Below are 25,433 nucleotides of genomic sequence, written 5' to 3' on the forward strand. Positions count from 1 at the left end.
TTGGAATTACTATGTGATTTCTTTTTCAGGAATACCCGATCTAAATATTAACCATATGCTTTGAGAACTGGACCTGTGTCTTACTTAAGGCCATGGGAGTTCCAAAGACCTAAGGACAGACTTTGGCATTATGCTTCAGCCTTCATCAGCAACATTAGCATTTGAACCATAATTGTCTGTGCAAATCTAGGTTGGGCCTTAGGGAACAGAAAAAAATACTACATCAGCCTGCATTTTTCCTTGTTAATGTCAAGAAACTTAACCCAAACTAAGGAAAAAAGGCAATTTATTGAAATATAATTCTAAAGGCTAGATTGACTTCAGATGTTACTTGATTGGAGCTCAAGCATTGTTTGGAAAACCTAGTTCTTCCTTTTGTATCTCTCAGCTCTGACACTGCTATTTGGGTTACATTCTCAGTCAGATTCTTCCTTGTGGTTCTAGGTTGCCTGTAGCAGCTCCTGTCTGAGTTTTTCCAGGTGCAAACCAGGTGGAAAAGAGAGAGGCTCTTCCCAAAATTTCCCAGAAAGAATTTGAGTCTCCTTGCCTCTGACTGAAATATGTGGTCATTTTATATAAGTGACTATGCTCAGGGAAATCATGCACTGATTGTCTAGGCTCAGGCTAATAAATCTAGGTCTGAAGCTCTGTCCAGACATAGGGACTGGGAACGGGGGTGGGGCATTCAGCAGAGACAACCTGGGATATAGTTATCAAAGGAAGCAGGAATAGATGTATGGTAGCCCAGTACCAAATGTCTATGCACTAGCATTTATACATTGCTTGTCGTTTCCTATTTGCTAGGCACTGAGTTAGATACTTTCACAAATGTAGTTTCATTTAATTCCATTCTCACAATGCCTCTGTGAGGTAGTTATTTCTCTCTCTGCTTTAAGTTAAGAAGATAATCTCAGGTTAAGTCATTGCCCAGTTTCATATCAGTGGCTATTGCTGGAACCAGGATTTTAGCCGAAGTCTTTCTGAATCCAGCTGCAGTGCATTTCCAACACTTCCTCTCTGGTGTTCAAAAAACATCCTGAGCAACAGCTGCAGCATCACTGGAAAATGATTGTAGTCTCTCTAATTATTTTGAAGATTGAAACACTCATCTGGTTGTGTTTGTAAAATGATGAATTATATTATTTCTAGTTTACTCCTTGTGTAGGCTCATAAGGACTGCTTTCATTTATCCAATAAATATTTGTTGAGTGCTTATTATGAGTCAGATACTGTTCTAGGAACTGAGGATAAAGCCGTGAATCAAACAAGTACCTCGTCTCAAGGAGCTTATATTCTGGTGTAGACAAAACACATAAAGGGATGTATAAATTCAGATGGTCATGAGGCTTCCCTTTTTATTTAGATTACTGAAGGGGCATTAGCCCTCACAGGCATTTATTTGCTGGGGCAGGCAGAGCCATGGAATTTCATAGTTTGCCAAGTATTGACTCTTGATAAAACTACTCATTGAGGGAATTCCCTGGTGGCGCAGTGGTTAAGAATCTGCCTGCCAATGCAGGGGACACGGGTTCGAGCCCTGGTCCGGGAAGATCCTACATGCCTCAGAGCAACTAAGCCCGTGTGCCACAACTACTGAGCCTGCGCTCTAGAGCCCGCGAGCCACAACTGCTGAGCCTGTGTGCCACAACTACTGAAGCCCATGCGCCTAGAGCCCATGCTGTGCGGCAAGAGAAGCCACTGCAATGAGAAGTCCGCGCACCGCAACAAAGAGGAGTCCCCGCTCACCACAACTAGAGAAAGCCCACACTCATCAATGAAGACCCAATGCAGCCAAAAATAAATAAATAAATAAAATTATAAAACAACAACAAAAAACTACTCATTGAGGCCAGTCTCAGATCAGGGCCAGAAGCAAACTAGAAAACTAAATGAAGTTAACTGTTTAAAATCAGTCAAGCTATAAGGAAAGCCAAATGAATTAAACATTTATTTATATTGAGAACACATTTTCCTCAATTCTGGATTGTTTTTAGAAGGAGTTTGTCACTCTGCCCCCAACCTCTACCTTCCCTCCATACACATAGATTTGTAGACTCTTGAGAGCAGTGGTCCTCAAAAGGTAGTCTGCAGATATATGGGGGTCCCCTTTTAGGAGGTTTGGGAGGTTAAAACCATTTTCATCATAAGACTAAGATGTGATTAACCTTTTTCACTGTGTTGACATTTGGTCTGATGGCGCAAAAGCAATGGTAGATAAAACTATTCATGTTTTAGAGTGAATCAATACAATGACACCAGACTGTACCTAGTAGTCATTATATTCTTACAGTAAAAAAAAAAAAAAAAAAAGAAAAAAAGTTTCACTTAAGAACATTTTGATCGATAAAAATTGTCTCAACTCTTGAATAAATGTCTTTTTAATATTCTGGGTGATGAAATGGGAAATGTGCATAAAACACTTTTGCCTGCATACCGAAGTACAGTGGTTCTTGAGGAAAAGCATTTGTGCGATTGTTTGAGTTGTGAGCTGATCTAGCTACCTTTTTCATGGGATACTATTTTTACTTGCAAGAACAACTGACAAACTGTGGCTATTCGGAGTTGGCTGTTTGATGGATATTTTCTCAAAAATGAACAAAGTGATATTTCAAGGAAAACAACTGAAAGTATTTGTTACCAGTGATAAAAATTTGACCTCTCAAATGAAAACTAGAAGTTTGGAAGACTTGTATTGATATTAGCCACTGTGAGCTTGACAGTGTCCCAGTATTTTTAAAAATTAATTAATTAATTAATTTATTTATTTTGGCTGCATTGGGTCTTCGTTGCTGTGCGCGGACTTTCTCTAGTTGTGGCGAGCAGGGGCTAGTCTTCATTGTGGTGCGCGGTCTTCTCATTGCGGTGGCTTCTCTTATTGCGGAGCATGGGCTGTAGGCGCGTGGGCTTCAGTAGTTGTGGTGCGGGTGCTCAGTAGTTGTGGCACACGGGCTTTGTTGCTCTGCGGCATGTGGGATCTTCGCGGACCAGGGATTGAACCCGTGTCCCCTGCGTTAGCAGGCGGATTCTTAACCACTCTGCCACCAGGGAAGTCCGACAGTGTCCCAGTATTTAAAGAGTTTTCTCATGGGATTGGTATATGTGTTTTTTAAATACTGTATAATGAAATGTGTCAACATTTGAAAGGTCTACGTAAGTTAGTGAACTAATGTTTTCCCAATAACCAATACATGGTGGTACAAAATCATGCAACTTGGAAGATTCATCCAAAGTGCAAGATAAACCAGTATATTTTTAATGTAAGAAAGTATGAAAATTTCATTGATATGGTTTCAGAGTCTGTATTGCAACTAACATTTTTTTAAAATAGATCTTTATTGGAGTATAATTGCTTCACAATACCATGTTAGTTTCTGTTGCACAACAAAGCGAATCAGCCATATGCATACACGTGTCCCCATATCCCCTTCCCTTGACCCTCCCTCCCATCCTCCCTATCCCACCCCTCTAGGTCATCGCAAAGCACTGAGCCGATCTCCCTGCTATGTTGCTGCTTCCCACCAGCCAACTATTTTACATTTGGTAGTGTATATATGTCGATGCTACTCTCACTTCGCCCTAGCTTTGCCCTCCCACCCCATGCCATCAAGTCCATTCTCCAAGAAACTATCACTTGACACATTTCGGTTTTTTATCAAAGCAGAATATCCACAATTATCTAAAATGACTATTAAAATAACCTCTTTTCCAGCTGCATATCTGTCTGGGGCTGAATTTTCTCTATAAGTATACTTCAGTCAAAACAACATATCGTGACAAATTGAAGGCAGGCTCATTTATGAGAATTCAGCCATCTTCTATTAAGACAGTCTTTTCATTAAATTTTTTTGGAGGGAATACATTTACAGTTGACCCTTCAACAACACGAGTTTGAACTATGTGGGTCCCTTTATACGCAGATTTTAAAAAATAGTAAATACTATAGTACTACACTATCCATGGTTGGTTGAATCCTCAGATGTGGAACCGAGGATCTGGAGGGCCAACTATAAGTTATACTCAGATTTTTGACTGTGCAGAGGGTCAGTGCCCCTAACCTCATGCTGTTTGAGGATCAGCTATATCTTTAATAACCTATGTTATTTATGTTAACATGCAGTGGGTTTACTTTTGTTTCAAAATGAATCAATATTTTAAACTTTTTTCAGTTTTAATTTCTAATAGCACAGCTTTTGATATAACTTGTAAACAAATGCTGTTTGAGGTCCTCAGTAATTTTTAAGGGACCAAGAAAGTTTGAAAACTCAAACATTGAGAACTGCAATCTTAAGGGCTGTTTTTTATTCTAGGGATCAAAAGATGTCTCTCAGTTCTCTACTTTTTCTTCGTAGTGAACCTAACCAAAGAGTTCCCCACAAAAGTGAAAATTTATTATGGAATTATGTTATGTGGTAGAATTTGCAGATCCTCTCAATCAGAGTCTTAATTTCTAATAATCGAAACCTTGGAATAGAAATCAGTGGAGCTTCTTATTAAAATTAGAGGATTTGGGGGCTTCCCTGGTGGCGCAGTGGTTGAGAGTCCGCCTGCCGACGCAGGGGACACGGGTTCGTGCCCCGGTCCGGGAAGATCCCACATGCCGTGGAGCGGCTGGGCCCGTGGGCCATGACCGCTGAGCCTGCGTGTCTGGAGCCTGTGCTCCACAACGGTAGAGGCCGCAACAGTGAGAGGCCCGCGTAACGCAAAAAAAAAAATTAGAGGATTTGGTTTCAGAATTAGGCTGAGGTCTGTCTGGATAGGGAGCAAACATAGGGCCAAGAAATATCCCTGGTATATACTTCAACAAATGACTCCTGCTTCTAGAGCCCCTCCTTTGCAGGTGAAATTACCTTTTTACCTCAAGCTCCCTCCTTTAGGTCCCTTCCCCTAGCCATTGGTGCCAGAATCAGTACGATACAGTAGGAGACTCCCTAAACTCCCTGGCAGGTGGCAGGAGAGTGGGAAACCATAGCTGAAAGACAGGTGTTTTTGGTTTAAACTGTGAATGCTCTTTTCTATAGGAAATGTAACACCAGTTATGGCTAGCTTCTATGATGAACTTACACATGGATGGGATAGGCTTCTGTGGGCTTCCCCCGGAGCCTTAGGTGCCCTGAGTTCCAAATAAAATGTTTAGGATATAACTTGCTTCCTAAATTGGGAACTGCTTCTACTTTAAAAATTATACATCTTAAATCAGGATAAATGTTATTTTATTATAAGGACAGATAAAATTAAGGATGGTCTTAACAGTGGTAGAAAAGGGTCATTTTGCTCTTTATGAGACTGCATGATGAGATTTGACTCATAGGCTATGAAATGAAGCCCACAGGCAGTACTTAAACACGACAGAGGTAATAATCAAGAAGTACCTGAATTCCCACATTTTATAAAATGGCATCATATTCCTCAGGGCTGCTGGCATTCAAAGAAAAAAATAGACATTCCACAAAATTGTCTATTTTCTAGTTAAACTGAGGTCTTATAACTGTAGCTGAAAAGCTAAGTTGTAATTTTGAGGACACCATGGATGAAAGAGAAAAAACTACTATCACTAGTAACAGATGTGAAATTACATTAGATAAATATAATCATTAGTTTCAGTCTCACCCTGGTTAATTTGTTTGTGGAAATGTGCAACCCATTATTCATTAGATAATTTTTCACACATTGATTAGGAAGCCATGTCGAATTGTGACCCTGCACATTTGGACCTACCTATCTTGCAATGAAGTATACTGCTTACAGTAGTGGAAATGGGGGACAAAATGTTTATCTCAGGCTGATTTTGTGCCAATAAATAAAGTAAATCAATAGCCAGTGAAGTGTGAACAACATTTCTCTGCTGTATAATATGGTTTTGGGGGCAATTTGACATGCTACAAGGGGAAACAAGGGTCTTGAACATAAAGGTAATAAAAGCAAATCATGCTGGTAACTGTTATTGAAGTCCTGTATTTTTCTATACTTGGGCAGCTTTAAGGTGTGAAAAATAACGCACATAAAATTATAAAAATATTGAGGCAACTTTCCCCCATATTTATAAACATTCTCTCTTATAGCTGAACTTGATTTTATTGGTCATGCACTCTATACCTGTGACAAATCTTTTCTGTTTTCTATTTGATCTAATTTAGTACACAAATTCAGATAACTTTAATGTATTTATAGCAAATACAACACAAAGATCTTAAATTTCAAATAGACTTGATTAGCATTCAATAAGACCCCATCTGAATTTTACTCTTCACTATTCAGGTAACTACTTACAATAGTCAAAAATCTCTCAAATTAAAAATTATATTCTCTGCTCTGCAAAAAGCTTCAGGGAGAAACCCCCGTTTTCTCATCTTGTACCTTTCTTACCATTCTAAGCCCTGCAGATCTTCTTGCCAGTTTGGACCTCAGATGTCTTTTAAATTAAGATGAAAGTAACACATTTTTTCCACATAATGCAGGCTGTATTCAAGTAATTAATGGTTAATTAACAGCAGGTTTTTTTCTGTAGGTCAGATAGTGAAGGGCTATGCTATATTACCATAGAAAGGAGGTTAGGTTAGGTTATTTGGTTTCTAGAAGGTGCCTCTGGTCTCCTTGGTCTAAAATAAAATCATATCCAGGGAAACCTGCAGATTCAAAGGAGAAATGGTTACTGGTGTCACAGAAACAGTGTTTTGCTGTCCAGGAATGTTATTTCCTTGACAAATTCTGTGTACCATTGTTAGAATTAAAAAAATTCTCTGACCACAGATATTTTAATAATGTGTGCTGACATGAAGTATATTTATTTATAGTCAGTGACTTGATTCATGTGAAGAATTCTACAAATATATGTATGCATATATATATGTATATATTTATGGCTTATTTTGAGATTATCCCTCTCTCCTGCCTTTTTAAATTTGGACAGGGTTTCTGTCTATTGTAGATTAATTTTTAAAAATCTAAATTTAACCATACTTACATTATATATAACATAATATGAACAAAAGAAAAGATTCTGTTCTAATTTCATATTTGAATGCCAAACTAGCAGAAGTATAAGTGTTTGTGAGAGCCAATATAATGGAGAGACCATGGGTGATAAAGAGTAAGTGTTAGTTTGAGAATTAGGTCTTTATTCTCATCCTTGCTGCTTTAAGTTCTGAAGCTTTTCTGGTTTTGGTAGACTAGGTGAGCTCTAAGTCTTCCAGCTTTAATATTTCATGCATATTATATTTTTTATAAAATAGCATCATACTATATACATGGATGAATAAATTTTATGACTCAGATAATAGTCTACTTTTATATAACCTGCTTTGTTTACATTTAATATAAACATTTTTCTATGTCCTTATGTATTCTTTTATATCATTTATAATGGACGTCATTTATAATGGCTGTATCATATTCCATTATATGAATTTACTGTGATTCATTTAACCATATCTCTGTTACTGGACACAATCAAAGCCATCATATCTTTCTTGTAATGCTGCCATAGTTTATTAATTGGTCTCCCTTTTTTTGCTTTTGCCCCTTACAGTCTGTAATCACTAACTAGATAGATCCTTTTCTTTTTAGTGGAAATCAAATACAACTCTCCAACCATCCTTAGAATAAAATCCGAAATCATTACATGGCCTATAGAGCACTGTGTAATCTGGCACTTACCTACTTCTGGAACCTTATTTCTACACTCTGCCTTGCTCACTGCACTTCACCCACTGTTTTCTTGGCTGTTTTCTACTTCTGACATTATTCCTCCCTCCCTCCCTTTCTCCCTCCCTCCCTGTCATTAGTAGGTAAACTCCCTGAGGGTATGACTGCATCAGTTTTGTTCATTTTTAAAATCCCCAGCACCAAGAAGTATGCCTAGCTTATAGAAGGCACTTGAAAAATATTTGTTGAATGACTGAAGGTTTTGTTCAGCATTTTTCTGTTATAAATGTAGTAGGATAAGGAAAGTTATTGTTTTGTCAATTGTCTTTGTTTGGATAAACATCTTGATTGGCCTCTTTAGATGGAAAGTGTGGCCCTGAGGAAATAGATTGAAAGAAAAAAAACAGAGCTACAAGTACCTTGAAAAAAAATGAATAATAATTTGGGGGGTAGCAGAGAGGAGATGAAGAGGATAGGAAGATGAGTGTGGAGAGAGGGGGACAAACTAAGGACCAAGGCTGAAGCATGAGTAGGCAGAAATGACTGAGGGAATTTTTTAAAGTACAGGGGTATTTCATATTTGTTTTTAAGTTATGCACCAATGTAAGCCTTCTCCCATTAACCCCAGAATCTTCCCAGCACACAGCTACCTCGTGGCAGTGTTTTGTTGGGGGAAATCAAGAAAAGCCATGTCTTATGTTTTAGTCAAAACCCAGGTGTTGATAAAGGAACAGTTTGTACAGTAGAATGAGAGTTCAGCAGAATCAGAAATGAAGCCAGAAGTTACAGGGAGGCCACTGGATTGCTCACTGCAAGTAGGAAGGGGAATTGAATAGATCTTATCTAGCTTAGAAGAGTGAGTTACAGAAAAAACACAGTGGTAAATATCTTTGTAGCTAATTCTTTATATGGTAAACATACCCATGGTTTACTTAGGGTAAATTTCTAAAAGTGGAATCACTAGATCAAAGTGTGTCGCCATTTTTAAGGCTTTTGTTATGTGATCATATTGCCTTCCAGAAAAATGGTACCAACTTAAAATCTGAAACGTTTTATGAAACAAGAATTATTTTAAAAAACAACACCATTAGAGACCTACTAGTCTGTCTGTAATTTTAAAAATGGAAAATAAGAGTTGTTGAGGATGTGGAATAATTGGAGCTCTCATATATTGTGGGTGATATTGTGAAGTGATGTACCTCCTTTGGAAAATAGTTTGACAGTTTCTCAAAAAGCTAACATAGTTACCGTATGACTCCAGCAGTCGCACTCCGAGGTGTATACTCAAGAGAAATAAAAACATACATCCACACAAAAACTTGTACACAGATGTTCAGAGCAGCATTAATTATATTATCCCCAAAGTAGAAACAATCCGAATGTATCCAATAACTGATGAATGGATAAATAAAATGGGTATATCTATACAATGGCATGTTATTTGGCAATAAAAATAAATGAACTGATACATCTTATAACATGGGTGAACCTTGAAAACATTACCCAAGTGAAAGAAGAGAGTCACAACAGCCTGCATACTGTACAGTTACATTTTTGTGAAATGTCCAGAATGAGCATTGGTTATTCAGTAGCATGTTGTTTAATCTTCACATATTTGTTAATTTTCCAGTTTTTTTCTTGTAATTGATTTCTAGTTACATACTGTTGTGTTCAAAAAAGACACTTGATATGATTTCAGTCTTCTTAAATTTTTTAAGACTTTTGTGGCCTAAACAGTTTTTAATTTTGATGAAGTCCAATTTATCTATTTTTCTTTTGTTACTCATGCTTTTGGTATCATATCTAAGATTCCTTTGCCAAATCCAAGGTTATAAAGATTTATCCTATGTTTTCATCTAGGCATTTAAAAGTTTTAGCTCTTATATTTAGGTTTCTCATACATTAAAAAAAAATTATTTATTTTTGGCTGCGTTGGGTCTTTGTTGCTGTTAGCGGGCTTTCTCTAGTTGCGGCGAGCAGGGGCTACTCTTTGTTGCAGTGCATGGGCTTCTCATTACAGTGGCTTCTCTTGCTCTGGAGCACGGGCTCTAGTCGTGCGGGCTCAGTAGTTGTGGCACGCGGGCTCAGTAGTTGTGGCTTGCAGGCTCTAGAGCACAGGCTCAGTAGTTGTGGTGCGTGGGCTTAGTTGATCAGCGGCATATGGGATCTTCCCGGACCAGGGCTCAAACCCATGTCCCCTGCATTGGCAAGCGGATTCTTAACCACTGTGCCATGAGGGAAGCCCAGTTTCTCATACATTTTAAGTTACTTTTAGTGTATAGTGTGAGGTAAGGGTCCAACTTTCATTCTTTTGCATATGGCTATCCAGTTGTCTTGGTGTCATTTGTGAAAAGATTATTTTTTCCTCATTGAATGGTCTTGGCACTCTTGTTGAAAATTAGTTGTCCGTAGATGTGGGTTTTTATTTTTGGGCTCTCAATTCTGATTAATGTGAAATGAGTCTTTGTTTTATTAATTTGCATCTCTTGATTACTACTGAGATTGGGCAACTTCTTGTATCTTATTGGTGATACTTATTTCCTGCTTTGAAAATAGTGCCCACTTTTCTTTCTTTTTTGTGGGTGGTGTGGTGTGAAATGGGGATATTGATTTGTAGGGAATATTTTTATATCGTGGTACCAATTGTTTGTTGGTTTTATGGGTTGCAAATTAATCCTTCCAGTTTTGGACCATTGCTGACTGACCTGCAGGTGACACATGACTCTAGTTGGGCCAATATAGTTCTTCCCCTGGGAATACAGAAGAAACTTAGAACACAGAGAGAGCCAGGGATTGTGTTTGTGGCTAGGCTCTGGAAAAAAAGATCATCTCCTGAAGTCTCCAGGAGACTGGATGTCCTGGTCCCTTTACTTCCAATGTCAGCTCTTCCTTTATGTGTGTGAAATATCCCAGAATCCTTTCAATACTCACTTATGTAAAAAGAATTATGCAGTCTGGGGTCGATTTCTTTTTGCTTCTAACCACAAAAACAAATTAAAAAAACCAACTTGAATACAACTCCCAAATTTCTGGCTTGGGTAATTGGTCTGATAGTGGTGCCATTAAACAAAATAGGGATTATAGGAGAGGAGGAGGGAGTAATGTTTGAGGAAAGGTGATTGTTGCAGTTTTGGACATGTTGAGTTGTGATACCGGTAGAGTATCCAAGTCAGGAAGAGTGTGGGGTGTGAAAAGAAAAAGGACTAAGAACAGAAATCTACCTAACACTAACTCTTAAAGGATAGGAAGAGGAAGAATAGGCAGTAAAGTGATCAGAGTTGAGGTAGCCAGAGCTCTAGGAGGAGAACTCATAGAATCTAGGGGCGAGAAGAGCATCAAGAGGGAGGGAATAGTTAAACAGAACGAATAAAAGGCCTGAGTTTCAAGGAGGGAGTAGTTAATAACGGGTCAAGTAAGATTCGGTGGTGAGGGGTCATAAGTGACCTTGGCCTGGTCAGGGGTTGGAAACTATACTGGAGAAAGTCAAGGTGTAAATGGCATGTTAGGATGTTGAAAGTGAGGGTAGAATATTATTTTGGAGAACTTGATGTGAAGGGAAGCAGAGAGAGAAGATAATATCTAGAAGGGCATATGAGGTTGGAGAGGGGGTGATTAAAGATGTGGTAGACTGTACATGTTTACATTTGAAGGAAGAGACCAAAAGGAGAAGTAAGAAAGATAGGCAAAACAGAATATGACTTCCAGGAGACAGGAGGGAATGGGGCAGAACACAGGTTCTTCTCAGAAGGAAAGAGAATAAGGATGTGTTCTGTCACACAGCAAATAATTATACACTGTTTAAGACATGCTATGACGTATGTACAAAGAGATGAGAGGTTATAAAGGAGAGAGCTACTAAATCTTTGTCTGTGGTATCTGGAAGACTTCATCCATTTGATGAAGTTCATTTTGATCTGAGACAACTGACTGCCTATCTGTGTAGCCTGAATACACAGGGAACCACAGACATGAGCTTTGTCACTTCATTGTCCTTGGGATCAAGGATATTGTACACTTGATGCAGTTTTTTAGGCACTTCTTACTCTACTACATTAAAATGTGGCAGGTGGTACGGAAAAGAAATCTTGCTAACTTTTTTCCATATCTCTATACACCGTTCCATGTGAATAGTCTCAGTTCGTCAGCAGGGTTACCCTGTGAATCGAGAAGTTTCTCTTGCAATGCCTCCCAGCCTTTTTATACATCATGACATACAGGGAAAAAAAGGATAGTATTTATCCTGCACACTGGTGTGAACGACTTCTCACAACTGGTACCAGGGGCGCCTGCCTGACTGCTAGCCTAAGCGCTGCAATATCTTGAACACACCTGAACACACTTATAACTCATTTGATGTGCAGTGGCATACCAATTGAGATCTCTGCTCAGTTCTCCCACACTTTAAAGTGTGGTGCATTCTCCCACACTTAAAATTTTTTTCAGTTTCTGCTATATGATAAAAGACTTTTCCCTCCTACCATTAAAATCCTTACCCAAACTATTCAACGTGTAATATGGAAGGGTGCTTAATATGCTAAAAATCTCATGGTTTGCTATTTCCTTATATATCTCCTTCATAAATGTATATAATATCTTAAAGAACCATCTACATTCAAATATATTTTATAAGTCTCTAAATTATCTCATTGTGAAGTTTCTGTTTCTCACTATATCAAATCTGGTATAGGTGTCATAGCTTATTCTTTGACTTTTTTTTCTTTCAGAAACTATAGTTATTTCTTTCACAAGTTAGAGTAGTGTAATGCTGGGAGAAAATATGTTCATTATATCAGACATTACACTGCAATGTATACTTACTATACTTAAGTTTATTAATATATTTAAATAAGTTAATAAATTAATAAAATCATTCATATATCCTAGTAGGAAATAAGTTATCTTTATTTTTTAATTTCCTAAATGCATTTTAGGCCATTCTTCCATGGACAGAAGCTTTTATTAAATGTTATTTTTGTAATTAAAAAAATTCTCATTTCCAGTTGTGCATAATTTTAAGTTTTGTCTCTGGAGATTAAGAAGTATCATTAACTGTATATGCCATTTGTATTTAGAAAAGTTGTAGGAAGATAAGAACTTGGCCTTTCTCATTTAAAGTGTAACAAGAAAAACATAGGAATGTATCATGTAAGGAAGTGTTGAGTTGTATGGGAAATTGTGTTTTAAGACCTACTGTAGATCTATGTCGGTGTCTGTGAAAGAGAGGATAATTAGTGCCTGCACTCTCAGTCATATCAGACTAAAGGTAATGGGGTGTAAGAAATGGTTCATTAGGCCCTCTCAAGTACTTTTACTGTGTCCATACTATTTATACCAGCAGAAAAAATTCAGTCTTTAAAATCAAGTCAAAGCATTAGCCTTAGATTTTTCAATATGAGAAATAACATTGAGTAATGATCCCTTAAAGTCAAATGAAAAAATGTACATAAAAAACCTACTCTTAAAAAAGAAACATAAAAAAACCCAAAAACCTACTCAGTGTTCATCAGCTTATATGTCACCCACACTGAATACTTGCAATATCTGACCTCCTCCCTTCTTGACTGCTGGCTCTACTACACCTGCTGTATCTCTGGGAATTTGGAATGGAGGAAGAGGTGAAGTCAGAAACCAGTTTGCTAAACACAATCACTGTCCACATAGGAATTTTAATTGAAAAGGAGCTTTGTTGCAAAATGTCTCTTTACCTGGGGTGGATGGGGAATAGATGGGGGAAGTAAGCAATAATGAGGCCTTGGTTCTCACTCCTAGAAAAATTGCCTGTGATGCTAGATATGAAATTTGAGTCAAATAACATAGATTATAGTGTCTTCCCACAAATGTTCAAATGTTGCTCAGAGAGGTTTTGAGGGAGAGGTATTGGAAAGGGGAAGGGTGGATAGTGTGTTTGATGCTGCCTAGACCACATCTAGTTCTGATGGAAATTTCTGAGGTCAGTCTCTTATAAACCTTTCCCCGCTCTGATTCTTACTAATTCCCATAAAACTGCTGAGCTGCACTTCTGAGCTTTGGAGTCAGTGCTGGGTGGGCATTAGCTATAGTTGGAAATTCTATGCCCGCTTGCAGAACAATTCTTCAGCCTCCAGAAAGAAGGAGGCACCATGAAGAGTTGGTGGAGGAAGATCTACCACAGTTAGCAATTTGGGGTAAGTTGTATATTTGATTGTTATGTAAGTCCCTTCTGCAATTTTAGAGAATTGAGATAAAGTTGAATAATCTGTAATTTCTGTATTGAGTGGGGCCTATGAGTGTTCTGGTAATGTTCTGAAGATTAGGAGAATCTTGCAGTAGATAAGGACAGGTCCAGAACTTGACTTGTGCCTGGTTTAGTTTTTTAAGGTCCCATTAGTTTCTAGAAACCTCTAAGCCTTAGAGGTAGGTGGATAAAAGTAGTAGAAACAGCTCTATCCTGGGTAAGAAAGGACCTCTGATTGTAAGCTCTTTGAGGGCAGTGACATCTGAACAGTGGCTTTGTGGTACCACAAGCAATTATGGTACCACATGCTTTTTTGGTTTGATTGGTATAGGAGAGGAAGATTAGTAGAGAGGAAGAAAAAGCACAGCAAATATAAGGGAACTGCTCACTCTTTTGTGCACACAAAAAGACCCTAGTTTATACATCACTTTTCGGGCTGGATTGATCTAATGGAAGAGATATGCAATGAAGATCAAATACTTATGGTAACTGAAAAACTCAATTGCCAGCAGATATTTTGGTCAAATAAGTGCCAAGCAACTAGCTTGAGGAATTCTTAAATAAAGTTGACTACTTTGAGAAATTTTGCCTTGCTTGAAATAAATGTTTCTGAAATGGTTAAGTGTCAGAATAGCAGGAAAGATGTTTCTTGATAGGCAAAAAAGAGTTTTCAGTACTTTTGATGATTGACTACCTATTACTTCATCCTCTTTAGGACTGGCTTTGTCTTCATTTACCCTCAAACTATGTCAGGAAATTAGGAAATGGTTAGGTAAAAATTGTCAGTGGGATATATCCATAATTACTCAATGTTACTTTTTAGATGTTAAGAGTTCCAAATTGGATTAAAAGTCTATAATATGAAACAAGAAAATAAAACTCGCTTGAACTAACATATTTAATAGTTATAGCTGTTGTAAAGCAGCAATACCTACTGAATACTCTTATATAATTTTTTTCCCTGCTTTATTGAGATATAATTGACATTTAACATTGTGTGAGTTTAAGGTATATAGCATGTTGATTTGATATATGTATATATTGAAAAATGATTAACACAATAAGGTTAGTTAACACATCCATCACCTCACATAATTATCATTTTTTGTGGTAAGAACTGTTGATTTACTCTCTTAGTAAATTTCAAGTATACAACACAGTATCATTAACTATAGTCACTATGCTGCACATTAGCTCTTAGAACTCATTTTTATACCTGGAAGTTTGTACCCTTTGACCTCCTTCACCCCTTTCCCCTATCCCCCCACCCCACAGTTACTAATCTACTCTCTGTTTCTATGAGTTTGAATTTTTTAGATTCTACATATAAATGAGATCATACAGTATTTGTCTTTCTTTCTCAACTTATTTCACTTGGCATAACACCCTCAAGTTTCATCTATGTTGTCACAAATGGCAGGACTTCCTTCTTTTTTTCTTTTTTTTTGAAAATGATTTTATCAGTTTTTTAAAAGAGATTTATTAAAAAAATTTTTTAAATTAAATTTTATTTTTTTATACAGCAGGTCCTTATTAGTCATCCATTTTATACACATCAGTGTATGTATGTCAATCCCAATCACCCAATTCAGCACACCACCATCCCCACCACTTCCCCCCCCTTGGTGTCCATACGTTTGTTCTCTACATCTGTGTCTCAATTTCTGCCCTGCAAACTGGTTCATCTGTATCATTTTTCTAGCTTCCACATATATGCGTTAATATACGATATTTGGTTTTCTCTTTCTGACTTCACTCTGTAGGACAGTCTCTAGATCCATCCACATCTTTACAGATGACCCAATTTCATTCCTTTTTATGGCTGAGTAATGTTCCATTGTATATATGTACCACATCTTCTTTATCCATTCATCTGTCGATGGGCATTTAGGTTGCTTCCAGGACCTGGCTATTGTAAATAGTGCTGCAATGAACATTGGGGTGCATGTGTCTTTTCGAATTATGGTTTTCTCTGGGTATATGCCCAGTAGTGGGATTGCTGGATCATATGGTAATTCTTTTTTTTTTTTTTTTTTTTTACAATTGAATGCTTTTTCTTTTTTTAACATCTTTATTAGAGTACAGTTGCTTTACAATGGTGTGTCAGTTTCTGCTTTATAACAAAGTGAATCAGTTATACATATACATATGTCCCTATATCTCTTCCCTCTTGCATCTCCCTCCCTCCCACCCTCCCTGTCCCACCCCTCTAAGTGGTCACAAAGCACCGAGCTGATTCCCTGTGCTATGCGGCTGCTTCCCACTAGCTATCTATTTTACATTTGGTAGTGTATATATGTCCATGCCACTCTCTCACTTTGTCCCAGCTTACCCTTCCTCCTCCCTGTATCCTCAAGTCCATTCTCTAGTAGGTCTGCATCTTTATTCCCGTCTTGCCCCTAGGTTCTTCTGACCATGTTTTTTTTTTTTTAGATTCCATGTATATGTGTTAGCATATGGTATTTGTTTTTCTCTTTATGACTTACTTCACTCTGTATGAGAGTCTCTAGGTCCATCCACCTCACTACAAATAACTCAGTTTCATCCCTTTTTATGGCTGAGTAATATTCCATTGTATATATGTGCCACATCTTTTTTTTAAGATATATTGTTTCTATTTTATTTTTATTGTATTTTTTTAACATCTTTATTGGAGTATAATTGCTTTACAATGGTGTGTTAGTTTCAGCTTTATAACAAAGTGAATCAGTTATACCTATACATATGTTCCCATATCTCTTCCCTCTTGCATCTCCCTCCCTCCCACCCTCCCTATCCCACCCCTCTAGGTGGTCACAAACCACCGAGCTGATCTCCCTGTGCTATGCGGCTGCTTCCCACTAGCTGTTTTACGTTTGGTAGTGTATATATGTCCATGCCACTCTCTCACTTTGTCACAGCTTACCCTTCCCCCTCCCCATATCCTCAAGTCCATTCTCTAGTAGGTCTGTGTCTTTATTCCCATCTTACCCCTAGGTTCTTCATGACCTTTTTTTTTCCCCCTTAGATTTCATATATATGTGTTAACATACGGTATTTGTTTTTCTCTTTCTGACTTACTTCACTCTGTATGACAGACTCCAGGTCCATCCACCTCACTACAAATATCTTAATTTCGTTTCTTTTTATGGCTGAGTAATAGTCCATTGTATATATGTGCCACATCTTCTTTATCCATTCATCTGTTGAAGGATACTTAGGTTGCTTCCAAGTCCTTGCTATTGTAAATGGAGCTGCAATGAACTTTTTGGTAAATGACTCTTTTAGAATTATGGTTTTCTCAGGGTATATGCCCAGTAGTGGGATTGCTGGGTCGTATCGTAGTTCTATTTATAGTTTTTTAAGGAACCTCCATACTGTTCTCCATAGTGGCTGTATCAGTCTACATTCCCACCAACAGTGCAAGAGGGTTCCCTTTACTCCACACCCTCTCCAGCATTTATTGTTTGTAGATTTTCTGATGATGCCCATTCTGACTGGTGTGAGGTGATACCTCATTATAGTTTTGATTTGCATTTCTCTAATAATTAGTGATGTTGAGCAGCTTTTCATGTACTTCTTGACCATCTGTATGTCGTCTTCGGAGAAATGTCTATTTAGGTCTTCTGCCCATTTTTGGATGGGATGTTTGTTTTTTTAATATTGAGCTGCATAAGCTGTTTATATATTTTGGAGATTAATCCTTTGTCCGTTGATTCATTTGTAAATATTTTCTCCCATTCTGAGGGTTGTCTTTTCGTCTTGTTTATGGTTTCCTTTGCTATGCAAAAGCTTTTAAGTTTCATTAGGTCCCATTTGTTTATTTTTCTTTTAATTTCCATTACTCTCGGAGGTGGGTCAAAAAAGATCTTTTGGTGATTTATGTCAAAGAGAGTTCTTCCTATGTTTTCCTCTAAGAGTTTTATAGTGTCTGGTGTTACATTTAGGTCTCGAATCCATTTTGAGTTTATTTTTGTGTATGGTGTTAGGGAGTGTTCTAATTTCATTCTTTTACATGCAGCTTTCCAGTTTTCCCAGCACCACTTACTGAAGAGACTGTCTTTTCTCCATTGTATATCCTTGCCTCCTTTATCAAAAATAAGGTGACCATAGGTGCGTGGGTTTATCTCTGGGCTCTCTATCTTGTTCCATTGATCTATGTTTCTGTTTTTGTGCCAGTACCATATTGTCTTGATTACTGTAGCTTTGTAGTATAGTCTGAAGTCAGGGAGTCTGATTCCTTCAGCTCTGTTTTTTTCCCTGAAGACTGCTTTGGCTATTCAGGGTCTTTTGTGTCTCTATACAAATTTTAAGATTTTTGTGTTCTAGTTCTGTAAAAAATGCCATTGGTAATTTGATAGGGATTGCATTGAATTTGTAGATTGCTTTGGGTAGTATAGTCATTTTCACAATATTGATTCTTCCAGTCCAAGAACATGGTATATCTCTCCATCTGTTGGTGTCATCTTTAATTTCTTTCATCAGTGTCTTATAGTTTTCTGCGTACAGGTCTTTTGTCTCCCTAGGTAGGTTTATTCCTAGGTATTTTATTCTTTTTGTTGCAGTGGTAAATGGGAGTGTTTCCTTAATTTCTCTTTCAGATTTTTCATCATTAGTGTACAGGAATGCAAGAGATATCTGTGCATTAATTTTGTATCCTGCAACTTTACCAAATTCATTGATTAGCTCTAGTAGTTTTCTGGTGGCATCTTTAGGATTCTCTATGTATAGTATCATGTCATCTGCAGACAGTGACAGTTTTACTTCTTCTTTTCCAATTTGTATTACTTGTATATGTTTTTTTTTCTCTGATTGCCGTGGCTAACACTTCCAAAACTATGTTGAATAATAGTGGTGAGAGTGGACATCCTTGTCTTGTCCTGATCTTAGAGGAAATGCTTTCAGTTTTTCACCATTGAGAATGATGGTTGCTGTGGGTTTCTCTTATATGGCCTTTACTGTGTTGAGGTAGGTTCCCTCTGTGCCCACTTTCTGGAGAGTTTTTATCATACATGGGTGTTGAATTTTGTCAAAAGCTTTTTCTGCATCTGTTGAGATGATCATATGATTTTTATCCTTCAATTTGTTAATATGGTGTATCACATTGATTGATTTGCGTATATTGAAGAATCCTTGCATCCCAGGGATAAATCCCACTTGATCATGGTGTGTGATCCTTTTAATGTGTTGTTGGATTCTGTTTGCTAGTATTTTGTTGAGGATTTTTGCATCTATATTCATCAGTGATATTGGTCTGTAATTTTCTTTTTTTGTAGTATCTTTGTCTGGTTTTTGTATGGGGGTGTTGGTGGCCTCATAGAATGAGTTTGGGAGTGTTCCTTCCTCCGCAATTGTTTGGAAGAGTTTGAGAAGGATTGGTGTTAGCTCTTCTCAAAATGTTTGATAGAATTCACCTGTGAAGCCATCTGGTCCTGGACTTTTGTTTGTTGGAAGATTTTTAATCACAGTTTCAATTTCATTCCTTGTGATTGGTCTGTTCATCTTTTCTGTTTCTTCCTGGTTCAGTCTTGGAAGGTTATACCTTTCTAGGAATTTGTCCATTTCTTCCAGGTTGTCCATTTTATTGGCATAGAGTTGCTTGTAGTAGTCTCTTAGGATGCTTTATATTTCTTTGGTGTCTGTTGTAACTTATCCTTTTTCATTTCTAATTTTATTAATTTGAGTCCTCTCCCTCTTCTTCTTGAAGAGTCTGGCTAATGGTTTATCAGTTTTGTTTATCTTCTCAAAGAACGAGTGTTTAGTTTTATTGATCCTTGCTATTGTTTTCTATTTCATTTATTTCTACTCTGATCTTTATGATTTCTTTCCTCTGGTAACTTTGGGTTTTGTTTGTTCTTCTTTCTCTAGTTCCTTTAAGTGTAAGGTTAGATTGTTTATTTGAGATTTTTCTTGTGTCTTGAGGTAGGCTTGTATAGCTATAAACCTCCCTCTTAGAACTGCTTTTGGTGCATCCCATAGGTTTTGTATCGTCATGTTTTCATTGTCATTTGTCTCTAGGTATTTTTTGATTTCCTCTTTGATTTCTCCAGTGATCTCTTGGTTATTTAGTAACGTATTGTCTAGCCTCCATGTGTTTGTGTTTTTTACGTTTTTTTCCCTGTAATTCATTTCTAATCTCATAGCATTGTGGTCAGAAAAGATGCTTGATATGATTTCAGTTTTCTTAAATTTACTGTGGCTTGATTTGTGACCCAAGATGTGATCTGTTCTGGAGAATGTTCTCTGCACACTCGAGAGGAAAGTGTAATCTGGATGGAATGTCCTATAAATCAATTAAATCTATCTGGTCAATGTGTCATTTAAAGCTTGTGTTTCCTTATTAATTTTCTGTTTGGAAGATCTGTCCATTGGTGTCGGTGAGGTGTTAAAGTCCCCCACTATCATTGTGTTACTCGATTTCCTCTTTTATAGCTGTTAGCAGTTGCCTTATGTATTGAGGTGCTCCTGTGTTGGGTGCATATATATTTATAATTGTTATATCTTCTTGGATTGATCCCTTGATCATTATGTAGTGTCCTTCCTTGTCTCTTGTAACATTCTTTATTTTAAAGTCTATTTTATCTGATATGAGTATAGCTACTCCAGCTTTCTTTTGATTTCCATTTGCATGGAATATCTTTTTCCATCCCCTCACTTTCAGTCTGTATGTGTCCCTAGGTCTGAAGTGGGTTTCTTGTAGACAGCCTATAGGTGGGTCTTGTTTTTGTATTCATTCAGCAAGCCCATGTCTTTTGGTTGGAGGATTTAAGCCATTCACGTTTAAGGTAATTATCGATATGTATGTTCTTGTGACCATTTTCTTAATTGTTTTGGGTTTGTTTTTGTAGGTCCTTTTCTTCTCTTGTGTTTCCCACTTAGAGAAGTTCCTTTAGCATTTGTTGTAGAGCTGGTTTGGTGGTGCTGAATTCTCTTAGCTTTTGCTTATCTGTAAAGCTTTTGATTTCTCCATGGAATCTGAATGAGATCCTTGCTGGGTAGAGTAATCTTGGTTATAGGTTCTTCTCTTTCATCACTTTAAGTATATCATGGCCCTCCCTTCTGGCTTGTAGAGTTTCTGCTGAGAAATCAGCTGTTAACCTTATGGGAGTTCCCTTGTATGTCATTTGTCATTTTTCCCTTGCTGCTTTCAATAAAATTTCTTTGTGTTTAATTTTTGCCAATTTGATTACTGTGTGTCTTGGCATGTTGCTCCTTGGGTTTATACTGTATGGGACTCTCTGCGCTTCATGGACTTGGGTGGCTATTTCCTTTCCCATGTTAGGGAAGTTTTCAACTATAATCTCTTCACATATTTTCTTGGGTCCTTTCTCTCTCTCTTCTCCTTCTGGGACCCCTATAATACGAATGTTGTTACGTTTAATGTTGTCCCAGAGGTCTCTTAGGCTGTCTTCATTTCTTTTCATTCTTTTTTCTTTATTCTGTTCCACAGCAGTGAATTCTACCATTCTGTCTTCCAGGTCACTTATGCGTTCTTCTGCCTCAGTTATTCTATTGATTCCTTCTAGTGTATTTTTCATTTCAGTTATTGTATTGTTTATCTCTTTTTGTTTGTTCTTTAATTCTTGTAGGTCTTTGTTAAACATTTCTTGCATCTTCTCGATCTTTGCCTCCATTCTTTTTCCGAGGTCCTGGATCATCTTCACTATCATTATTCTGAATTCTTTTTCTGGAAGGTTGCCTATCTCCACTTCATTTAGTTGTTTTTCTGTTTTTTTTTTTTTTGCAGTACATGGGCCTTTCACTGTTGTGGCCTCTCCCGTTGCGGAGCACAGGCTCTGGACGCGCAGGCTCAGTGGCCATGGCTCACAGGCCCAGCCGCTCTGTGGCATGTGGGATCTTCCTGGACCAGGATACAAACCCGTGACTCCTGCATCGGCAGGCGGACTCTCAACCACTGCGCCACCAGGGAAGCCCTTTCTGCGGTTTTGTCTTGTTCCTTCATCTGGTACATAGTCCTCTGACTTTTCATCTTGTCTATCTTTCTGTGAATGTGCCATTTGTTCCATAGGCTGCAGGATTGTAGTTCTTCTTGCTTCTGCTCAGGACTTCCTTCTTTTTATGGCTGAATAATATTCCATTGTGTATATATACCACAGTTTCTTTTTTTAATATAAATTTATTTATTTTTACTTATTTTTTTGGCTGTGTTAGGTCTTTGCTTCTATATGTGGGCCTGGTTGTGGTGAGCGGGGGCTACTTTTCGTTGTGGTGCATGGGCTTCCCATTGCGGTGGCTTCTCTTGTTGTGGAACACGGGCTGTAGCTGTGCGGGCTTCAGTAGTTGTGGCATGTGGGCTCAGTAGTTGTGGCCCACGGGCTCTAGAGCGCAGGCTCAGTAGTTGTGGTGCACAGGCTTAGTTGTTCCGAAGCATGTGGGCTCTTGCCGGACCAGGGCTCGAACACGTGTCCCCTGCATTGGCAGGCGGATTCTTAACCGCTGCGCCGCCAGGGAAGCCCTGTGCCACATTTTCTTTATACATTCACTCGTCGGCAGACACTTAGGTCATTTTCATGTCTTGGCTATTGTTCATAATGCTGTAATGGACATGGAGGTGTAGATATGTCTTTGAGATATTGATTTAATTTCTATCAGATATATATCCAGATGTGGAATTGCTGACCACATTGTAGTTTTGTTTTTAATTTTTTTGAGAAACTTCCATACTGTTTGCCATAGTGGCTGTACCAATTTACATTCCCACCAACCGTGTACAAGGGTTTCCTTTTTTCTACATCCTTACCAACTCTTTTTATCTCGTCATTTTAATGACAGCCATTTTAACGGGTGTGAGGTGATATGTCACTGCGGTTTTGATTTGCATTTCCCTTATGCTCAGTGATGTTGAGCACCTTTTCATTTAAATACTGAATACTCTTGGGATCTTTTTAAATTGCTGTTAATTCACATAGCTAGAGCAGATACATGTTAAAAAGTTTTGAACACGAGATTTAGAGTCAAAAGACTTGGATTCATATTTCAGCATTACTGCTTCCTAGCCATGTCTCTTAATTTCTGAGTACTTCACTCATCTGTGAAATGGGTAGAATAACATTAAAAAATAGTATGTCTCACAATGGAAGTACACTGTTAGTTCTAAAGTGCTGTACAAACAGTAATAGGAATAGTGGTTGATGTTATTATCATTAAGAGAGCATTATAAAGTGAACCTTCTCATTCCCTTTTTAGCCTGTCTTCCTTGACAATTTTTCACATTTTGGAAGTTTCAAGATGCACTTAACCTTAAAATATTAATACAGTGAGCCTAGAGAAACTTGGTTTTAGACCTTCCATGGCTGCTTGCATAATTGTGTGGCCCAGAAGCGTACCATTTTTCTTGCTTATTCAGATCTTAAGAATGCAAATATTAACCCAGTTTTTTCCACTGGAAAAACACTTTACCCTCCTTCACTGAGAATTGGGATTTAAACACATTAACGGCAATTAGTACTTGAGCAAAGAATTCAGGTTTTGATAAAAACTATGGTTGACATTTGCTCATGGAAGAGAGAGTGAAAAATGATCCATAAAGTTTCTATTAACTTCAAAAGCGGCAACATCTGCTGCAATCCGCAAAGCTTCAGGGTCTATCATGGAGGAAGAGAGTGCTGTCTGCAAGCTAAGGATACGGTCAGCAGTTGTGTCCACAGTCTTTCTAGCATGGCATTAAAACATCAGTTACAGCAAAAACTTGGAGAAGTCTTATAAAGAAAGATGTGAACAGTGTTATGCTCTAGACTGATTGAGGAAACTTGGAAGTGCAGCCATCTGAAACAGGTGCTGCCAAATGCATTTATTTCACAAATGTTATTTCAGTTTCTCCTCTTCTTCCTCCTTCTCTTCCCCATCCTCTTCCTCCCTTTCCTCTCCTCCTACTCCTCATCCTCCTTCTTCTGGCCTCCTACCACAAGTATTTGCATAATTCATTGTAGGAGTTTGTATCCTATAACTCCTTAGGACTGTTTGCTGATAGAGTCACTATCTATCTATTTTTGGCTGTGTTGGGTCTTCGTTGCTGTGTTCAGGCTTTCTCTGGTTGCGGCGAGCAGAGGCTACTGTTTGTTGCGGTGCGTGGGCTTCTCGTTGCTGGGGCTCCTCTTGTTGCAGAGCACGGGCTGTAGGTACGTGGGCTTCAGAAGTTGTGGCTCATGGGCTCTAGAGTGCAGGCTCAGTAGTTGTGGTGCACGGGCTTAGTTGCTCTGCGGTATGCAGGATCTTCCCAGACCAGGGCTTGAACCCATTTCTCCTGCATTGGCAGGCAGATTTTTTTTTTCCTGATTACATTTCTTTTTTTTTTTTTAACATCTTTATTGGAGTATAATTGCTTTACAATGGTGTGTTAGTTTCTGCTGTATAACGAAGTGAATCAGCTATACATATACGTACATCCCCATATCTCCTCCCTCTTGCGTCTCCCTCCCACCCTTCCCTATCCCACCCCTCTAGGTGGTCACAAAGCACCGAGCTGATCTCCCTGTGCTCTGTGGCTGCTTCCCACTAGCTATCTATTTTACATTTGGTAGTGTATATATGTCCATGTCACTCTCTCACTTCATCCCAGCTTACCCTTCCCCCTCCCCATGTCCTCAAGTCCATTCTCTATGTGTGCGTCTTTATTCCTGTCCTGCCCCTAGGTTCTTCAGAACCATTTTTTTTAAGTTTGCGTATATATGTGTTAGCATACGGTGTTTGTTTTTCTCTTTCTGACTTCACTCTGTATGATGGTCTCTAGGTCCATCCATCTCTCTACAAATAACTCAATTTGGTTTTTTTTATGGCTGAGTAATATTCCATTGTATATATGTGCCACATGTTCTTTATCTGTTCATCTGCCGATGGATACTTAGATTTCTTCCATGTCCTGGCTATTGTAAATAGTGCTGCAATGAACATTGTGGTACATGACTTTTTGAATTATGGTTTTCTCACAGTATATGCCCAGTAGTGGGATTGCTGGGTTGTATGGTAGTTCTACTTTTAGTTTTTTGAGGAAACCTCCATACTGTTCTCCATAGTGGCTGTATCAATTTACATTCCCACCAACAGTGCAAGAGGGTTCCCTTTTCTCCACACCCTGTCCAGCATTTACTGTTTGTAGATTTTTTTTTTCTTTTTTTTTGCAGTATGCGGGCGTCTCACTGTTGTGGCCTCTCCTTTTGCGGAGCACAGGCTCCGAACGCACAGGCCCAGCAGCCATGGCTCACGGGCCCAGCCGCTCCGCGGCATGTGGGATCTTCCCAGACCGGGGCACGAACCCGTGTCCCCTGCATCGGCAGGTGGACTCTCAACCACTGCGCCACCAGGGAAGTCCTGTTTGTAGATTTTTTGATGATGGCCATTCTGACTGGTGTGAGGTGATACCTCATTGTAGTTTTGATTTGCATTTCTCTAATGATTACTGATGTTGAGCATCCTTTCATGCGTTTGTTGGCAACCTGTATATCTTATTTGGAGAAATGTCTATTTAGGTCTTCTGCCCATTTTTGGATTGGGTTGTTTGTTTTTTTGATATTGAGCTGCATGAGCTGCTTGTATATTTTGGAGATTAATCCTTTGTCAGTTGCTTTATTCGCAAACATTT

Source organism: Orcinus orca, chromosome 3, assembly GCF_937001465.1.
Source record: "Orcinus orca chromosome 3, mOrcOrc1.1, whole genome shotgun sequence".
NCBI classification, from domain to species: domain Eukaryota; kingdom Metazoa; phylum Chordata; class Mammalia; order Artiodactyla; family Delphinidae; genus Orcinus; species Orcinus orca.